Consider the following 22,278-nt stretch of genomic DNA (forward strand, 5'->3'; position numbering starts at 1 on the left):
GTTTGGATTGCTTTTGAAAAATGAAAATTTTACTCTAATTTTTAGGATGTTACAATTTGGTATCAAATCCTTAGTTTGAGAGAATTGGATGGACATTCGTGTGAATCTAGACTTAAACTAAGGAATTACAAAAGGTTTTCAAAACATATTTCAAAAACTGTTTTCAAAAATAAGCAAGGAAGGATGCAACGTGTATGATTAGCCAGAGAAAGAAAGTATACCTCAAGTTACCACACTGTTATTTTTTATGATATGATAACACTGCATGCTAGTGATAGGATAGGATCTTCAGGAATTGCATGATAGAATTGGCTGATGTATGATTCCTAATAGCCTATTAGGACTTCTTGTATGAAATTGACATCATTACTGTAGTTACTTAGTGTATGCATCATAGTTGTATATAACTAAGATCAATACAGCTCTCAAAGGCTAGACTAGTCCTTCTTTAAATTCCCTCAAAAGGATAAAAGACCATTTTACCCCTCAATTGGCTCAAAGGTCCAAATATTGACCAATCCTGAAAAGTCAACAAAAGTCATCAGAGGGCAGTACGCGGCGTGTACCAGCTATTATACGCGGGGCATACTCCAGCGATTCAGAATCGGGGTCTCAAACCCTTACGTGGCGCTTTATGAGATTTACACCCAACGTAAGTCTCAGTTTCGTGCTCTTATTGATTTTTGGTCTTAAACGGTTAAGACATATGCTCAAATTCCATATATGACTATTCTAAGACCACTTAATCCATAAAGTCGAAACCTTTAAGCCTTTGCATGCCTGTAAAGGCCTCAAATAACTCTAAACACCTTTCCTCTTTCCTCATTAAGCCTATATCCCATGCATGACTTAATATTCACGTCCAAGTTTGGATTTTTATGGACCTACAACACATATTACACTGGAATAGGGCAGATCTAAGCTTATAGAGACTCTTTTCTCATAAAGTCTCCACCTTGGAACCAAAAACCCTAAAAATAGGTCCATCAAGCACAAATCAATGATGACCAGGAAAGCTTTGAGCTTTTTACCTCCAAGTGAAGCTCCAATCTCTGTAGAACTCAGATCTAAGCTTTTCCTCCAACTTCTAGCTTCCACAATGGCCTCCTCCTCTCCTTCACCACCACAAAATGGCACTTTCAAGCTTCAGAACACACACACAAACTTATAACGGGGTTTTTGCTCTATTAGGGTTTCACTCTCTGCAATATGGTGGCTAGGGTAAGGGCCTTATCATTCCTTTTATAGTCATCAAGTCTCATTTAGGGTTTTGCATCTGAGCCAGTTACGCATAGCATAACTTTGGGTACGCCCAGCGTACCTATTAGAGTCCGCGTCGAAAATAAACGCATGAGTACACGCAACGTACTCTTGAGTATGCCCAGCATACTCATTTGCAACATTTTCCACTCAAGGGCTAAAATTGACAATTTGAAAAATAAGAAGGGTTAAATAGATGAACCTGAATTTCGGGATGTTACATAATTTTTGGTCGTGAATTTTGGGATGTTACAAGTTGGTATCAGAGCCTTGGTTTGAGGGAGTTGGGCACACTCTCAGGTGTGCCTGGACTCATACTGTGGACTTGATATGAAAATTTTTAAAAAGAACTTAAAAAGTATTTGAAAAGAGAAAAGAACTTTGAAAAGAACAAGGTGTGTGATGCGTGCAATCGATTGAGCTCAAGTAAGTGGTTCCCAAAATACCAATACATGTGTGATATGTGACATGATATGATTATATGAACTGCATGCTAGATTAGGGCTAAGGATCTAGGAGGATACCTTTTATGCCCGATAAATGATTCTGAGAACTGAATGCTAGGATAGGGCTAAGGATCTAAGAGGATGCCTTGAATGTTTGTTGTGTGAGTTGCATGCTAGGATTGTCTAGTTAGCAGTCGGATAGCCTGATTACGTTATACTTGATGTGGTTACTCAATGCACGAATGTTGCATGCTTTGTGCTATAGGGGTCCTGGATAACATTAACTAACTAGTGAGCGGATATGTAATAGTATTCGCAAGCTAGTTATGGAAAGGAAGTAGGGACTCCTAGCGCAGCTGATAGTGGAGAGTATGTCGGAGGGTGCCCTAGGAAAGCCTAAGACAAGATTAGTGGAAAAGGGGTATCAGCAAAAGGACTTGGTGAAGTTGAAGTAATCCTTGAGGAAAGTACAGATAGATGTGGAAGGTAGTATGGGCTCGTACTACTGGAAGAAGAGGATCCGTACTTAAGTCAAGGAGGGCCGAGATGGAACCAGGAAACTTGGATGGTGTGTGAGACCTCTTGGGAGTATGTATGATCCTGACGTTCATGTGTTTATTCTCAGTATGGTGACCACACGACATGGAGTAAGAGGATTAGGATCTGGGTCAGGATCAAGATCAGGCTCGGGGGCAGATCCAAGCAGGTTGATAACGGGATACACAACTTCATCACGCAGAGATCACGAGCGGTATCATTGAGTCAACCCCGGTGACTTTTGGGTCGATCAAGGAGGGGATTATTGAGCTGATGGATGATCGCCTCAGAGCGTTCCGAAGTGATATGGCATCTAGCCAGGTAGAATCGTGCACATTGTCCTTTAAGGACTTCAGGGGGAGTGGCATGCCAGACTTCCATGGGGTGATGGACCCCATTGTTTCCAAGAGATGGATTGTAGACATTGAGTCTGCACAGTTGACAAGCTTCTGTCCCGAGGGGCAAAGGTTCAATTTACTGCTAGATGCTTGAGGGACAGAGCTAGAGACTGGTGGGAGTCAGTTAGTGATTCCTTGGGAGCCTCAACCATTGAGGTTATGACCAGGTCCGACTTTGTGACCAGGTTTAGGGCGGAGTTTTCACCGGATGTGGAGCTTCAGCAGCTAGCCAGGTATTGGATAAGGTTTCTATGTTCATAACTATTTCTAGTAATTACTTGACCCGACCCGGCATGGTTCATTTGGGTTGCATGGCATCATGCAATTAAATAAACTAAATGAGAGAAATAACACTTATGGTTATTAATATATTATAAGTTCTAATATATTAATAATATTATTTAATTAGTTTTGATCAAGAATTAATTTAGAATTAATTAAATGATCAAAAGATAACTAATTAGATATATGGGTAGATTATGTAAATCTTCCATATCTTATATAGTGGGCTAAGAGGCTCCATTGATTGTCAAGTTAGGTTCCACCCATAGGATGCTCCATGGAGTTAACCCATGGATCAAGAAATGAAGAGTCATGCTACATTAGGGTTTACCTAATGCAACACACTATATAAGCAATGTGTTTCTCCCCAAAATCAGTTACACTAGAGAAGAAGAGGGCTTGGCTGATTTTGCAAGTGTTAGAGTTTTTTCTCAAGTTTTTTCATTGCATTTGGTGTTGTGTGAATCATTTGAGGCATCACACTTGAGGTGCTAGGCTCACAAGGTTTTAAGGAACACTTTCAACAACAAGGTATGTACTTCTATCTTTCATTCAAAGAAAAATTGTTCCCCATGTATACTAGATAGGAACATAACCTTGGAAATCAACTTTGCATGATAATTAGACAAACATAGATCCAAGGTTATTAGGTTTCCATGTACACTTAGGAAGTGTTAGAATGCTTATAACCCATCAGTGGTATCAGAGCCTAGGCTTCTTTGTTGATTATTTGTGCAAACTGCTTGAAAAAAATTGATTCTCTACTTTCTGCTTGTATGAACTCGCCGAGTCCATGGGGGCACTCGATGAGTCCATGACCAAATGCAAGCAACTTGTCGAGTTTGTTGTTGCACTCGACGAGTCGAAGCTACATGTTTCAGAATTTCGATTTTAGTTGCTGGAAATGGACTAGAAACATTACCCTAAATTGTTTTGGTACTTGAAAACATATTTTAGATGGTGTAATGTTTATGCTAATCCATTTACAATGACAATTATCAAAATTACAAGTTTTTAAGTGTAATTTTTTGATTCTTGAAAGTGTTCATATTCATGTTCTTGTTCTTATGATGTTTAGATGATCATAGGAATTGTTTGTAACCTATGTGGTAGATTAATTCATGATCATCATGTGTTTTAATGGAGTCCATAACTTGTCCTCAAGTTATGGAAAACCAAAAGTCACTTTGTTAAAATCCATTAAAAAACACATGAGTTATAAAAATGAAGAGTCTTTATTTTTAATACTCTAGTAACTCATAAGTTATAAGAAATGAAAAGTTTTGAAAGTTTACAAAACTTCCCCTCATGTTTTGGAACAAGTAAAGTCTTAATTAAAACTTTAGTTCGAACCCTTAGAATTTTAAATGTTAAAATTCAACCCTTATACTTTATAATATTATAAGTTAATATATATATATATATATATATATATATATATATATATATATATATATATATATATATATATATATAAGTCGCCTTACCGCTAGTACGCCTCATTCACGAAGCCGATCTATAAGGGGGGTATAAGGTTGTTGCCTATAAAATGGCAACTTAATGGGTGTCCACTCTCACCCACCGCTTCCTTGGTTGGTGGAGGGTTGTTAGCCGAACGGGTAAGACAATGACTTAAAAATTCTCATTAAAAGTATGATGAATATTATAAAGTAACTAAATGTTTTATTAAATTCCCAATCTTAGTTACTTTAGGAAAAATGTGAATAAGGTGCTAATCCACGAAATTACAGTTTACACTTTGTTTAAGTCGTTGGTGGAGCGTGTGTGGTTAACCGGCACACTAACTTGGACTTAACAAGGTAGTTAAAGGGTGACTTAAGGTTTATCATAGTATCGGTGGAGCGTGTGTGGTTTACCGGCACATTGATTGAGTGATAAACTTTAAGGGTACCAAGTGATTTGCATGGTTACTTCACACCACGTTTTGTGATCCTCGGTATCCCAGTCACAAAACCTGGAGGGCACACTCGAGATTGAAACATGCCATTGAAAAGTTCAATAAATCTCAAGGAATCTAGGAATTTCTAATACCAAATTAAAAAAAACCTAATATTCATATTTCGTTTTTCATGGTTGAAATTGGTGAATCGTCATTCACCTACCTTTCAAATATGTTATCACTTGGATTACGACATACCTCTTCTAAGTTATAATATATTGTGATTGGATCCTAGCCTTAATATTACATTTGGGTGTTTTATTAAGGACTCTCTTAATATCTAAAATAATCTTGTCCTCTTCATTCAGATATCTTCAAACAATGCTGCTTCTGGCTCTAATCCTAATAGCTCCTTTACCCTAATGAACTTGTGTGGGAAAGTCACTTTTGATGGATCCAACTTCAATGAATGGATCAGAAACATCAGGATAATTACCCGCTACATGGACAAAGAATATGTCCTTGATAAGGAGCTTAAGGAGATTGATGCGACAATTGCTACTCCTCAAGAGATCGCTAACTTTAGGGCACATGAAAGGGATGCCACCAAGGTGGCATGCATCATGATGGCTACTATGACAGCCGATCTCCAAAAGTCCTACGAGGACTTCTACCCTTTTGAAATACACCAAGATTTGATGGAAAGATACCATCAAAGTGCAAGACAAGAGAGGTATGAAATCATCTCCTCCATGATAACAACTCGAATGAAGGATGGTGAACCCATCACGGGCCACATGCAGAAAATGAAAAGATTTGTGGACCGGTTGCTGAAGCTTAATGTGAACTTCCTCGAGGAGCTTGCAATAGATATCACTTTGCACTCCTTACCATCGTGCTATGATCAATTCTGCATGACATATCACATGAACAAGGAAGAGGTCACTCTCAGCAAACTTCAAGGACTCTCAAAGACTGCAGAAAGTGGTCTTAAGGGTAAGGCGGTTATTACTACTCCTACTCCCATCAACTCCGCCCCTGTCTTGGCAATCAGAAAAGGACGATGGAAGAAGAGAAAGATTTCTTCGAAGGGTACCAAGGCTAGGCCCATTAATGGCTCTTCTTAAAGTGGAACCAAGAAAGGTTTCATCACTCCTTCTTCTGACCCAAAAGAAGCTGAATGCTTCTATTTCCTTGAAAAGGCTCACTGGAAGCGGAACTGCCCAAAGTACCAACAAGATGTGAAGGATGGGAAAGTTAAACCCAACCATGCAGGTATTTACACTATCTTATTTAATAACTCACCCCATTCTAACTCATGGGTCCTTGATACCGGTTGTGGTATTCTTATCTATTCTGATTTGCAGGGACTAAGAAGAAGTGAGAATGTGGAGCAAGGAAGAATAAACTTGATCATGGGAAACAGGAAAGCTTCACCTGTCACCAAGATTGGAGATTATACTTTATTGCTAAGTAGTGGGTTTAGTTTAGATTTGAATAAATGTTGTTATTTGCTAGAAATGTCAAGAAACATTATTTCCTTTCATGCATTGTATAAACAAGGTTTCACCTTTTCATTTGATAATGAAGTTGGTTCGATTAATGCTTTCTTTAATAATGTTCTTTATTTTAAAGCAGTACCTTGTGATAGTGTGTATGAAATTGTATCTGTGGTTGATAACTTAGGAAATCATGTATTGTGTGTTGATTTTGTTAATAATAATAACTTAGATAAAGCATCAATATGGCATTGTCGTCGTGGACATATAAGCAAGAAACGCATACGCCAACTCCAAAAGGATAGAGTCTTGGAGTCATTTGACCTAAAGTCAGATGATAGTTGTGAATCATGCTTACTTGGAAAAATGACAAAGTCACCCTTCATAGGTTCTTGTGAGAGGGGTGAAGGTTTGTTGGATCTTATACACACGGATGTGTGTGGGCCCTTCAAACATGCCACAAGGTTATTATTTGACTTTTACTGATGATTACATTAGATATGGATATGTCTACTTAATCAAGCATATGTCAGAGACTTTCGAAAGGTTTAAAGTATTTAAACAGGAAGTTGAGAATAAATTGGGTAGGAACATTAAGATGCTTCGATGCAATCGAGGTGGTGAGTATCTTAGTTCAGAGTTCTACGACTATCTTAGGGAATGCGGGATTGTCTCACAATTGACATCTCCCAGAACACCGCAGTTGAATGGTGTGGCTGAGAGGGGCAATCGAACCTTGCTGGATGTGGTTCGTTCCATGATGAGTCGAGCTTCGCTACCAATCTCATTCTGGGGGCATGCCTTAGAGACTGCTGTCCATATCCTTAATCTAGTTCCTACAATGAAAGTTGTCAAAACTCCTCACGAGATGTGGATTGGTAAAGTACCCAAACTAGACCACATTAAGATTTGGGGTTGTGAGGCTTTTGTGAGACGTGAGACTCATGATAAGCTTGAACCCCGAAGCGAGAGGTGTATTTTCATCGGCTATCCACATAAATCCTTTGGTTACCTCTTCTACAGAGCCAGTGATAATGTGGTCTTTGTAGTAAGAAGAGGAGTCTTTCATGAGAGAGAATTTATAAGCCAAGGAGATAGTGGGAGGCCAATTGATCTTAAAGAACTTCAAGATTCAAGTGGTGAAGGAACTTCAACCCTAGCCCTCAACTTCAGGAGGAAACTACAGTTGAACCAATTAACGAGTCTGTACCTTTGAGGCGATCCACGAGAGTTAGGAATGCACCTGAGCATTACTATGGGTTCCATGTTATTACGGAAGGTGATAGACTTATTAGTGATGAGACACTAGTAGGTCTGGATGAACCTAATAGTTACGCGGAAGCCATGGCAGCCTCGACGAGTCTGCTAAATGGAAAGAGGTAATGGACAGCGAGATACAATCCATGTATGACAATCAAGTTTGGAACTTGGTTGAGAATGTGCCAGGTTGTAAGACTGTAGGGTGCAAATGGATCTTCAAGAAGAAGACCGACATGGATGGTAATGTACACACTTACAAGGCACGACTGGTTACAAAGGGCTTCTCTCAAACTCCAGGATTGGATTATGATGAGATCTTTTCTCCAATAGCCAAGATTAAGTCTATTAGGGTTATGTTAGCCATAGCTGCTTTTCATAACTATGAAATATGGCAAATGGATATCAAAATCACTTTCCTTAATGGAAAGTTGACTGAAGATGTTTACATGAGTCAGCCAGAAGGTTTTGTCAGCAACGAGTACCCTAATAGAGTGTGTAAGCTTGAGAAATCCATTTATGGATTAAAGTAAGCACCTTGCAAGTGGAATCTTTGATTTGATGAGAAAGTCAAGGAATTTGGCTTTTCTAGGAGTGAAGATGAATCTTGTGTGTATATCAAGGCTAGTGGGAGTATAGTTAGCTTTTTGGTATTGTATGTGGATGACATACTACTCATAGGAAACGACATCCCAACTCTGCAAGAAGTCAAGTCCTGGCTTGGGAAGTGTTTCTCTATGAAGAACCTAGGAGAAGCTTCCTATATTCTAGGGATAAGGATTTTGAGAAACCGGAGTAAAAGACTAATTGGACTTAGGCAAAGTACCTACTTGCACAAGGTACTGAAGAGATTCAGCATGTAGAACTCCAAGAAAGGAGAGTTACCTATCCGGAGTAATGCCAGATTGAGTAAAGCTCGGATCCCAAGTACTGAGGCTGAGATAGCAGAAATGAGTCAAGTACCTTATGCTTCGGCTGTAGGATCGATCATGTATGCTATGAAGTGTACTCGACCTGATGTAGCCTTTGCCTTGAGCATGGTTAGCAGGTATCAGGCGAAACCTGGCAAGGCACACTGGACTGCGGTAAAGAATATCCTCAAGTACCTACGGAGGACTAAGGACTGGGTCGTTACCCTCAGTGGGAGTGATGACTTGAGAGTTGTAGGGTATAGTGATGCTGGCTTCCAGACTGATAAGGACAATTTCTGCTCTTAGTCGGGCTGGTTCTTTACCCTAAACGGAGGAGCATTCACTTGGAAGAGTTCTAAGCAGGAGACAGTGGCTGATTCCACTTGTGAATCAAAGTATATAGCAGCGAGCGAAGCAGCAAAGGAGGCAATATGGATGAAGAACTTCATTGGAGACCTTAGAGTTGTACCAGCTATAAAGGAGCCTATGGAAATTTTCTGTGATAGTGAAAGTGTTGTTGCCTTAGCTAAGGAACCGAGGAATCACGGGAGATCCAGACACATCGACAGAAAATATCATTTTATCAAACATTGCATAGAAGAAGGAATCCTCGTTGCAAAGAGGGTATCATTAGATGAGAACCCAGCAGATCCCCTCACGAAGGGACTGAGTAGGGCAAAGCATCTTCAGCATGCTCGAAGCATAGGGCTAAAGGATGACATAAGTTTCAGTAGTAAGATAAATTATGAAATTTGTAAAGTGTAATTGACATTTGATGATAAATAATACTTGGTTGTTTATTTATGAGTAAAGTGTTACTATCTTTTGTCAATCATTTACTAAAATTTCTTTTGCATGTTTTGACTCTAGAATATTATGTTATGTTTCAACATATTGTTCAAATCTCCAGAGTCAGTCATATGTTGGAAGTAGATATGAATTAAGACTGTCATGAAGTCAGTTGTAGGTGTCAAGGTTAAGGACAACACTTCATGAGTACTCATAAGTTCTAAGTACTAGAATCAACCCACGCTCACTGGAATCACTTCATGGAATTTATCTCGAGTGATCGTGAGACGGTAATATCACATAAGTCTCCAAACCTAGAGATATGATTTGTTACTTATGAGTTGGTTATGCATTGATTGTACGTAAACACATTGGTAACTCAATGTTATAAAACATGCTTTGTGTATAATTCAATGAGAAGTAGAACAAACATATGAGTCAAAGTTTATCGGTTCCTTCTTGGATTAGAAGCTGATATCTGAGCCCCTTCGATGATTTTGTTTTGACCTATGTATCGGGCCCGGTCAGAACAAATTTGATGTGTTCAATTAAGCTCTTTGTCAAAAAAATAGGAAATCAGGAAACAAACTGCTGGACAATAAGTAAGACATTGTTCCATATATTTGTCCAGTTGATATCTAGAACAGAGGATTATGTGATCACTTATCTTAAATGGCGCATCAATATTTTCTCACTTCCGAGAAACCTTGAATGATCTACGATTGCTGATCGGTTCCTGAAGTATTACAATTATAGTTATTAGACTTATCCAAGTGGGAGACTGTTGGATAAGGTGTCTAAGTCCATAACTATTTCTGGTAAGTACTTGACTCGACCCGGCATGGTCCATTTGGGTTGCATGGCATCATGCAATTGAATAAACTAAATGAGAGAAATAACACTTATGGTTATTAATATATTATAAGTTCTAATATATTAATAATATTATTTAATTAGTTTTGATCAAGAATTAATTTAGAATTAATTAAGTGATCAAAAGATAACTAATTAGATATATGGGTAGATTATGTAAATCTTCCATATCTTATATAGTGGGCTAAGAGGCTCCATGGATTGTCAAGTTGAGTTCTGTCACACCCCCGAACCAGACGGCGGAAACGTCCGGGGGCTGTCGTGACTCAATTGAATACCATTGTAATGAATATATATGAAACATAACATCAATCATTACCAAGCATTTGAATATTACAACCGATAGAATTAACATCCTTTACATCGTTACCAAAATATTACATGCCCAAAAATAAAATTGTTTGTTGTAAATTAAACACTCACAAAACATCATAGAGTAAAATTCCTTCTTCACTTTACCTGGTACCTGAGAATACAAGTATTTTGGAAAAACGTCAACATATGAAATGTTGGTGAGTTCATAAGTAATGTTTAAAATCCAATGTTTGTATTGTTTTGAAAACCACCAGAAAATCCGATATTTTCTGAAAATAATATAGCGTAAAAAAAATATATGTGAAGATCCGTGAGTATGCTTGTTTGTTTTCTATAGATGTAAGCGTACGAGTTGTAAAATTCGGCATGTAGTTCGTAAGTGTATTAGTTGAAAACCCTAGGAAAACCCGACGTTTTCCTATCACTTTGCTTTAATTAGTTTATGTGTTGTTGTTTCGTTACGTTAGAGGTATTCGTTGAGCTCCGAAGGCATTGGGTATACAGTGGGTTGTGAATTGTTGTAACGTACGTTAATGAAAACGTCCAGTTGACAACCGTACAAGCGATCCCTTAGGCGTCGCTCGCACTTATTCACATAACCCAACCCTCCCGGACTTGTGTAGCCCCACGACCGAAGGGAAAAAAAAAAGAGAAGGTGCGAAACCCTCGGTATTTCCCCATGTCATTCAAGACCATAGCGAATGCGAAGGGCCCGAAGCCCAACTCGCAATCGTGAGTTCCCGACTTTACTAGCAGTACCGAAGGACCCTTGGGGACCAGCAGCACATTTGCCATTGAAAGTCCTTTTACACGAGGTTAAGTCGTATTAGACACAACTACATGTAAGTAAGTATCCTTTGGGCCTAAAGATCATGTCATCGGGCTAGCTAGGCCCAACGAGCATGATTTGAAACTTTTGGGCCTAAGGAAGGTACATCGACGTATTGAGTAGTTCCACGAGAGTATAGAGTTCCGAGAGTTCCATGTGTGTATTGAGCGTTGTAGTGTTAGTGGTTACGGATTTGTTATTGATTCGAGACCGAATCAATTCGTTTGATAACGATTGTTGGTGATATTGTGTATTGTAATTCATCGAGAGTCGTGGTGTCAATCTTTGTTCACAACGAGTGTATTGAATTATCATTGGAAATTTTCTGTTTACAACCCCTCTTTATTTTGTAAATTTACTTTTTCACCCCTTTAAGTAGATTAATTTCCGGTTTAGTCCTTAAACCATTTTTCTTGGCATTTTAACATCAAAACTTAATGAAATTGATATTTTGCAACACCTTTTTAGTTGAAAACAGTTTTAGACCCTGAAAATACAATTTTCTCGGTTGTAGCCCTTCATTTCGCAATTTTTACACTTTTGGCCAAAATTGGAAATTTTTTGCAACTTTGGTCCTTTTTAACTATGGAAAGCATTTTTGACCATTGAAAAGTACTTAGAACACTAATAACCCACTGTTTTACAGAAAAACAAGGTTCAGCCCCTCAAGTTTGGGAAATTTCGCATATTGGGCCCTATTGGGCCGAAAATGTCATTTTTAGCCCATTAAGCTTGAAATTTATGTTTTTAATCCTCCAAAAGAGTATATTTTCAGAAAATACGTTATGGAAACTGTTTTGACTCATCTCACCCATCAGATTTCGAAATATTTCATTTTGGGCCCTTCAACTTTGTATTTTTAACATTTTATGTCCAAAAAAATGAGTTTTTAGCCCAAAGTATGTGTTGTTAAGCCACTTAGCTATTTTTCTTGGTATACTTTGTATGTAGTAGTATAGTTTATGCTAGTATCATTTAACATAAAGTATATCTCGGTTTTTAGTGATTTATGACTAGATGCAACATCATAATCATACAAAACACACATATAAGCATAGAAATCATACAAGGCATACACATAATGATAGATCTACACATTTTCTTGTATTCTCCCCCACAAAACTTATAAAAACCGAAAATAAGGGGGTATGAAGCTCACCTTAGGGGGTAGTTTCGGTTCTTGAAGAAATGATGGAAGAAAACTTGGTGATTTTTGGCCCTAGCACCCCTTGATGAAGATCTCAAGTTTATGGAGTTTTCTAGGAGTATGATCACCAAAGAAACTTGTTTAGAATAAGAGATCTCATGTGAGAGGGGAGTTTTGAAGCTTAGACATGGAAAAACTTACCAAAGGATGATGGTAATCTTGAAGAATCCTCTTGAAACCCAAGCCAAATTTCGAGATTTTGGATGGAGAGGGAGGATAGTTCCTTGAGTAATCTAGAGAGAGTTTTTGAGAGATTTGTGTATGTGTGTGTGTGTTTCGGCTGAGAGTGAGTGAGAGGGAAAGGAGAAATGATCTTTGAAGTGATATGTTCCTAGGAGTATGGGATGTGCATGGAAACCTGTGTTTGCATGGAGATCCATGGGAGAATAAAGAGGTGGCAAGCAAATAGTCAACTCTTCTTCATCTCTTCTTGGATGTGGGCCTTGGGCCGAGAATTTTGAAGAAAAAAAAAAGAAAATTTGGGCTTTTTTCCCCTAAGCCCAATATTAGAGTTAGTTAGGGTGCTCATTGGCCTTATAAAATAAAATTGTGATTTTCATGCTTTATTAAGCTAGATTAGGTTAAATCATGGATCAAAGCTTTTAATTCATTTCATTCTAGGCCCAAAATGACCCAAAAATGTTGAATTAAATTGATGTGGGTCCAATTAGAGCCCATTTAAGTGTTCTAAGCCCATGATAGTCAAATTGGAAGCTTATTGGTCCATAGAGTCCAATAAGGAAGTCCTAGTCCAAAATGGACCTAATCAAGAACTTCTAGGGATTCCAATTGTCTGATGTAGTGAATTGGGGTTTAGTTTTCCATTGAGTAAGCATCATACATGCTCTTGAGTTTTTGAATTCAACATTTACTTGAGTATAGTGATTACAAGACACAAAATTTCTAGTTGTGACATCATCCCCCCGTTAGAGGGAATTTCGTCCCGAAATTCTGTTTGAAAGCTAGATTTGAGAATGCTAGAATAGGTGAGGGTACTTTTGCTTCATTTGGTCTTCACGTTCCCATGTGAATTCTGGCCCACGCTTTGCGTTCCACCGTACTTTCACGATCGGGATGCGACTTTGCTTAGTACGTTTCACCTCCCTGTCCATGATTTCAATTGGTTCTTCAACGAACAAGAGATTCTCGTTGATTTCGATCTCGTCAAGGGGAATGACGAGGGTTTCATCTGATAGGCACTTCTTCAGATTAGAGACATGAAACACGGGGTGTACACTGTTTAGCTCTGCGGGTAGTTGCAGTCTGTATGCTACCAGACCTATTCGGGCGACGATTTCGAAAGGTCCAATGTATCGTGGGTTCAGTTTTTCCTGCTTCCCAAAACGAATAACTCCTTTCCAGGGTGAGACTTTCAACAATACTCGATCCCCGACCTGAAATTCTAAGGGCTTTCGTCGTTTATCAACGTAGCTCTTTTGTCGGTCACGCGATGCTTGCAATCGAGCTCTGATTTGAACGATCTTTTCCGTGGTTTCGCGAATGATCTCCGGTCCCATTAGTGCTTTGTCCGACGTATGTGTTTTTACTAGCTGGGTGTCACCTACTTCAGCCCAACATAACGGTGATCTACACTTACGCCCGTACAGTGCTTCGAAAGGAGCCACCTTGATGCTTGAATGATAACTATTGTTATATGAGAACTCGACTAAAGGTAGGTAGGTATCCCAAGACTTCCCAAAGTCTATCACGCATGCACGGAGCATGTCTTCGAGCGTTTGGATGGTTCGATCGCTTTGACCATCCGTTTGTGGATGATAAGCGGTGCTCATGTCGAGGTTTGTTCCCATCGCCTTATGGAGTGATTGCCAAAATCGTGAAGTGAACCTACTGTCCCTATCCGAGATGATAGATACTGGCACTCCATGGAGTCTCACGATTTCTCGAATGTATAAATGCATCAATCTCTCCATCTTGTAAGATTCTTTAATTGGCAGGAAATGGGCAGATTTCGTCAGTCGATCGATTATTACACATATGGTGTCTAATCCATCCGACGTTTTGGGTAGCTTGGTCACGAAATCCATAGAAATCCCCTCCCATTTCCACTCTGGGATTGCCGGTTGCTGTAACAATCCTGAGGGTTTCTGGTACTCCACCTTTACCTTGGCGCAGGTAAGGCACTTACTAATGTAGGTCGCAATTTCTGCCTTCATGTTAGGCCACCAATAGTGTTGTTTAATATCCAAGTACATCTTGTCTGAACCGAGATGAATGGAGTATCGTTTCTTGTGGGCTTCCTTCATAACAACATCTCTAAACCCTCCAAGTTTAGGGACCCAAATACGGTTCATGAAATAGTATACTCCATTCTCCTTTGCCTCCAGGTTCTTTTCCATTCCGCGCAGTGCTTCACTTGCTTTATTTTCCGTCTTCATGGCCTCCGACTGGACTACTGCAATTTGAGTGGCCAGATGAGATTGAATGGTTATCGAGAGAGCTTTCGCGCGGCGATTAGAGTACTCCTTCCAACTTAATGCGTCAGCTACCACATTGGCCTTGCCTGGGTGGTACTTGATCTCACACTCGTAGTCGTTTAGCAATTCAACCCATCTCCGTTGTCTCATGTTCAATTCCTTCTGGTTCAAGATGTGCTGGAGACTTTTGTGGTCCGTGAAGATGGTGCAATTTGTACCATACAGGTAGTGCCTCCAAATTTTCAAGGCGAAGACCACGGCTCCCAATTCCAGGTCATGGGTCGTATAATTTACTTCGTGTGTCTTTAGTTCGCGAGATGCGTAAGCTATCACCCTTCCACGCTGCATGAGAACACAACCTAAGCCCTGATTTGACGCGTCGCAGTAGACTACAAAATCTTCCGTTCCTTCCGGTAGAGATAGTACAGGGGCGCTACAGAGAGCTTGCTTTAATGTCTGAAACGCAATCTCTTGTTTGTCTGTCCATTTGAATGGTACGCCCTTTTGCGTCAGGGAAGTAAGTGGCTTGGCGATCTTAGAAAAGTTTTGAATGAATCTCCTATAGTAGCCTGCTAGACCCAAGAACTGATGGATTTCCGTAGGTGTTTTCGGGATTGCCCATCCTTCAACAGCTTTGACTTTAGAGGGATCCACATGGATTCCATCTTGGCTGACTACATGACCTACGAAGTTCACACTCCGGAGCCAGAACTCACACTTGGAGAGTTTGGCGTAAAGCTTTTCCGATCGCAGAGTTTCTAGGACTTGTCAAAGATGTTGGCCATGCTCTTCCTTGCTTTGAGAATAGACGAGGATGTCATCGATAAAAACAATGACAAAGTTGTCGAGGAACGGTCGACAGATTCGATTCATTAGGTCCATAAATGCGGTAGGGGCATTCGTTAGACCGAAGGGCATTACGACAAATTCATAATGTCCGTAGCGGGTTTGGAAAGCGGTTTTTGGAATATCCTCTTCCCGGACTTTGAGTTGGTGGTATCCGGACTGTATATCTATTTTAGAAAAATAACTAGCTCCTTGGAGCTGGTCGAATAGATCATCGATTCGTGGGAGTGGGTAGCGGTTCTTGACTGTGAGTTTATTTAATTTTCTGTAATCGATGCACATCCTAAAGGATCCGTCCTTCTTTTTGACAAAGAGTACTGGAGCTCCCCATGGCGAGTAACTAGGTCGGATAAATCCCTTTTCCAGAAACTCACTGAGTTGGCTGGACAATTCCTGCATTTCAGCAGGAGCCAGCCGATAGGATGATTTAGCGAGAGCAGTTGCTCCTGGAATGAGGTCGATTCGAAACTCAACCTGTCTCTCTGGGGGTACTCCGGGAAGATCCTCAGGAAATACGTCTGGAAATTCACATGCTATGGGAATGTCTCGAACGTTAATCTCCTCCTTGGTTTTATCCACTACGTGAGCCAGGAACGCCAGATTTTCCTTTCATAGATATTTTTGTGCCTTGATGCACGAGACGAGGCGGAGGTTCATGCTAGATTTGTCTCCGTAAATTACTAGGGTTTCGTGATTTGGAAGACGAAGACGAACGGCCTTCTCGTGGCACATAATTTCAGCATGGTGGGGGCTTAGCCAATCCATGCCGATGATCACATCGAAACTCCTAATTGATACTGGCATTAGGTCTATTCGAAAGGTGCGTTGATTAAGGGTTAGGGTACATCCGATGTAGATTTCCCCAGTGGATTCGGTTTTTCCATTGGCCATTTCCACCGTATAGGTTTCATTTAGCTTTTGGGGCAGTTGTTTTAATAAATGCTTAAACTTATTTCTTACGAAACTTCGCTCCGCTCCGGTGTCAAATAAGATGCATGCATAAGTGTGGTTTAGGGGAAACGTACCGGTAACAACAGAGGGGTCCTGAATAGCCTCACCCTGACCCATGGTCAGCATCCTTCCTGTTCCTCCGTTTCTTGAATTGTTGTTGTGAGGGCAGTCTCGGCGGAAATGCCCAGTCCTTCCACACCCATAGCAGGTGTGGCTAGGTCCTGCATTGCTGCCGCCGGTGATGATGTTGTTGTTGTTGCGATGGTTGTTGTTGTTTTTTCCCTGATTTTAGTTCTGGGGAGGGTAAGTCCTGCAGTACCTTGCCGTGTGTCCCTTTTGATTACAACTGGTGCACTGAAAATCCTTGCATTCTCCATGGTGATGGAAACCGCACTTATTGCATTTGGGAAGATTACCGGAATAGGGTCTGGAAGCATTTGAAGCGGCTGAGGTTGGAGCATGTGGTGCGGCTGAACCGGTGTGGTAACAGCGTTAACCGCCACTGTCTGCTGCTTCTTGGAGGTGTCGGGGCCCTGACGTCCCTTCCTCTTATTGTTCTTTCCCTTCTTGCCATCACCTTCCTTCTTCCCCTCAGCCTCCACTTGCTTCTCACCCTTCTTGTTGTTATGGTCATACAGCTTCTTTGCCAATATTTTTGCACTGTCAAATGTTTCGGGGTTTGCAGCTATCACATTTCCCTGAATTGGTGCTGTTAATTCCCAGATGAATCGCTCAATCTTCTTCCCTTCCGAAGTGATCATACCCGGGCACAACAGAGATAGTTCACTAAATCTCGATATGTAGGCATCGATATTCGCGTTCTGCACAGTGAGATTCCACAGCTCCTGCTCCATCTTCTGTATCTCGCCTCGCGGGCAGTATTCAGCCATTAACATTTCTTTCATCTCTGCCCACGGAATAGAGTTGGATATAGGGAGCGTCATGGCTTTTACATGTCCGTTCCACCAGGTGAGCGCTTGATCGACAAGAGTGCAGGCTGCGAACTTTACTTTCATCTGCTCAGGACAATCGCATATCTCGAATACCGATTCCACCTTCTCGATCCATCGCTTTAGAGTGATCACCCCTCTAGTGCCGTTAAAAGTTCGTGGTTTGGCGTTTGTGAAGTCCTTGTAGGTACATGTCTTGGTGGGTCCTTGATTCATTCCGTTGTTCGAACTTCCGGCTCTTTGCCCATTGACTCCTCCATTGTTCCCTTGATGAATTTGCGCAATCGCTGCAGTAACTGCTGCATATACAGCTGCCAGGAACGCGGCTGAGTCAACTTCAGGTGGAGTTGGTCCTGGGTTTCCGCGAGTAGGTCGGAGAGGCATCTTTCTATCACAAAACGGAAAGATGTTGAGGGTATGTGGTTTCTGTGAGGTTGTGATCCTACTGACTAGGTGCATGGTACGAACTTAAACACTACTACCATTGACCATTCAATCATAATTTCTCAACACATAGCAATTTGTAATATCGTAACAAAACACGTAAAAATTTATTAATATTATCCGCATTTGATACATGAAAATTTTGCTCGTAAGGGTATACATGAGTGATACTAGTTCGACAGCATAACGGCTCTATGAGTAGTGTAGTCACTTAAACATATAGTCGGGGTACATAGCATAGTTCCTAACGACCTACTAAGATAAGTCTATCCCTAACCGCGATGAGCTGTGTCCTACTATAATGGTGAAATCATATGCCGAAGTGTTGAGCCAACAGCTGAGCCATCTCAGTCATGTCTACAATGACCTCGTCCCTCTCATGCTCTGCTTGCACTGCGCGTGCTTCCATGGCGAACAGATGTTGTCGCAAGTCGGCAATCACGGCCTCTGGGGAGCGATTCTCCCTCGCGGGATTCACTGGTGGGGCGTGGTGATCCGGTTGCACTTCGCTAACAGGAGATGCGACGTGATCCATGTCCGAGGCCTGATCCTCCTCCATGTCATCGTCGGTCTCCTCGAACTCGTAGTCGGTGTCCATGTACTCGTCAGGTTCGATGCCGTGGACTCCCTCTTGATTCCCTTCTGGTTCATCTTCGAGTATCCCGTGTGCCCCTAGGGCTTGGTGAAACTGAATGCCCTGATGCTCTCCCTCCATGAAGACTGGGAGAAGGTATATGAATAAGCTATCACTTTCCTATGACTCTACCGCTATTGCACAATCTAAAGAAGCATTCTCTTTTCGGTGGTAGGGGTATAGTTTTAGGTTCCCTAGCTATCACGATCTCTTCAAAACGTGTGTTAGCTATACCTTGGAGAGAATGTAGATGATCAGGCTACATCCACTCCTTGGTATCCCTAAGAACAGTCCTGAATTTAACCGAGAGACTAGTATTATTTTTTTTTGGTTCGGCGTTATGTTCCTATTCCTAATGCAAGCAAGGGTGTTCTATTTACTTGTTTTGTTCAGAGTTATGTTAGTCCCTCTTTTTGGTTTATAGTTGCATATCAATGTATGGCTAGACATGCTAGTTCACTATAAACAAAGCTCTGATACTAACCTGTCACACCCCCGAACCAGACGGCGGAAACGTCCGAGGGCTGTCGTGACTCAATTGAATACCATCACAATGAATATATATGAAACATAACATCAATCATTACCAAGAATTTGAATATTACAACCGATAGAATTAACATCCATTACATCGTTACCAAAATATTACATGCCCAAAAATAAAATTGTTTGTTGTAAATTAAACACTCGCAAAACATCATAGAGTAAAATTCCTTCTTCACTTTACCTGGTACCTGAGAATACAAGTATTTTGGAAAAACGTCAACATATGAAATGTTGGTGAGTTCATAAGTAATGTTTAAAATCCAATGTTTGTATTGTTTTGAAAACCACCAGAAAATCCGATATTTTCTGAAATGTTGGTGAGTTCATGAGGATAATTACCAATTATACATCTAAGATATCCTAATCCCTTGAATCCCTCTCTAAATCTCGAAAATAAGGGATGGGATAATTCAAGATCTTTAATTACCATATTTAACAATTAAAAGATAATTACAAGATATGGGATTATCCAAATCCCTAAAATTTAGGATCTAACCTTGGGGAAGGAGGTAATTTCGAAATCCAAGGGTTGGATAACCCTAGATTTCAAAATCTCGGAGGCTAAGGAAAGGATTTGGGAAACCCTAGCAAAAATCGCCATCTAGGGTTTTGCAACCCTAATTGCAAAAATTACCTAGCCTTTAGTGTTTATTAGCCATAAACCCTAATATGTCAAGTTCACAAATTTGAATAAAAGCTAATTGAAAACAAAAACCAATGGCTCTGATACCACTGATGGGTCTTATACAAACAATCCTATGTGTGCATGCAACCCTAGTATTGGATCTATGTTTTCACTATTAGTTATACAACTTTATGAACACAAAAAGAAACCTGGCATGCTACTATAATTTTCGAAATTCATATATAAAGCTAGAATACATACCTTTTTGTTGTTATATAGCAATAACAACTAGTTCCTTGAATTTCCTTAGCTCTTGAAAGCGAGTACCACAAGTGTAGTACCTCTAATGGAGTCACAAACACCATATGCAACTTGGATGAAAAGGAGAAGAAAAAGAGGCACCAAAAACGGCTGGAAACCCTAATGGAAGTGTTGTTCACGTTTTTGGGGCTTAAGGGTCCCTTTTATACATGTAGGCTATTAGGGTTTACAACTAGGAAACCCTAATCTGACTGCTTAGGCCCTAAGCAGCCCATGGACTCCTTAAACATATCCCTTGGACGATTTCTAATGGGCTTCCCATAGAATTTGTTCAACCTATATATTATTAGGTGATCCATAGCCCAATTATAATTATCTTATAATTACAACTTTAGTCCCCTAAGTTTAATTAATCTCTTTTAACCACAAAATTAATTCTCAATTAATTCTTGACCAATATTAATTAAACAATATGATTTCTCCTTTAATATATTATTCTCATAATATATTAATAAATCATATTTAAACCTTTCTCTCCTTAAATCATCCTACATATTGCTATGGTGAAGGCAACCCAAAAGGACCATGCTCATAATCGGGTGAAGTACATACCAAAACAGTTATGGACTTAGACACTAATCCAACAGTCTCCCACTTGGATAAGTCTAATAACTATTTTCCGTATGACTTCAGAACCTGATCAGCAATCGTAGCTTTCAAAAGCCGCTATCAACTCTGATCTTATCAGATAGCGTGTCCTCTAGATCAGGGATTATATATTCCTCCATTCTCAAGATATCGTATAGACAAAAGACATGAATTTCAATCATTCTCTCTATACTATTTCCCGACTTCCGATTCATGACGACTGATAACAGACTACAATTGAACACATCAACTTAGTCCCGCCTTGGCCAAGCGCTTAGGAGTCATCACTAAATCATCGAGAGGCCCACATATATCGCTTTTATCCCACTTTGGGTAAAAGGAATGGATAAACTTCGACTCAAATGCTCGCTTGCATTTACTGATCGAATCACACACAACAATAAGTTTTATAACACCAAGTTACTGGTGCGTTTACTTATTATCAATGTGTAACTGATGTAACGTCATAAAATTTCCAACCAAAAATTTTCGTTTTTACAACCATCAAATCATGAGTAAAAGGTTTAATTTCCAAAGTAACAATGTAGTCACAACCGGTTACATAACAAAAGATAAAATAGTTTTCCCCGAGTGTGTGTACGGTCACTCTGGCGCCTTCCCACGGTCCTCACTCGTACCTGAAACACATAACACAACAACTGTAAGCATAAAGCTTAGTGAGTTCCTAAAATACAACATACGCACATACGCCTTTCCAGGCCTTGACCTTCCGGTCCATGTGTCTCAGGGGACTTCCGTCCCGACTGGGTAAACCTTCCGGTCCTACCCACGTCAACCCTTATAGTCCATATGACTACGCCTTCCGGCCCATATCAAACATATCATACAGGACACATATAGCAAATAACTTAACACACATAAGGCATATATTTCATATCATATTCAACCTTCCGGTCACACAGTCAAAACCCTTCCGGGTACAGCATAGTGAGAAGACTCACCTCGTATGCCTCGCTAAGTCGCTAATCGTGAATCCTGGAATCACTTGGGCTCGAACCCTCGAGCTGCAATCCTCCTATGATATTATAAGTCTATAATTATTACTTGTACCACTAAGGTGGACCATCCATATCAAGTCAACACAGGTTGACTTGCTCAGCAGTCTTTAGACAATTTGGACCAGACTCGGCGAGTGCACAATGGCGACTCGGCGAGTCTACGCATTTTTACCAACTCTCAAGAATTTTCCCTTTGACTCATCGAGTACTCCCCCGACTCGACGAGTTCCACCTGGGCCTAAATCACAGGGCCACCGCGACTCAACTCGCCGAGTCGAAGGTCAACTCGGCGAGTCCCAACCTGACTCGGTCCACCTGTCAACACCTTTCCAACTCTCTGCGACTCACTGAGTCGCCCACAACTCGGTCCGGACTACACACAGGATGGTCTCAAGGACAATCTTCAAGCGACTCGT

The sequence above is a fragment of the Lactuca saligna genome, chromosome 1 (assembly GCF_052625555.1).
Source record: "Lactuca saligna cultivar CGN05327 chromosome 1, ASM5262555v1, whole genome shotgun sequence".
In the NCBI taxonomy this organism is placed as follows: Eukaryota; Viridiplantae; Streptophyta; class Magnoliopsida; order Asterales; family Asteraceae; genus Lactuca; species Lactuca saligna.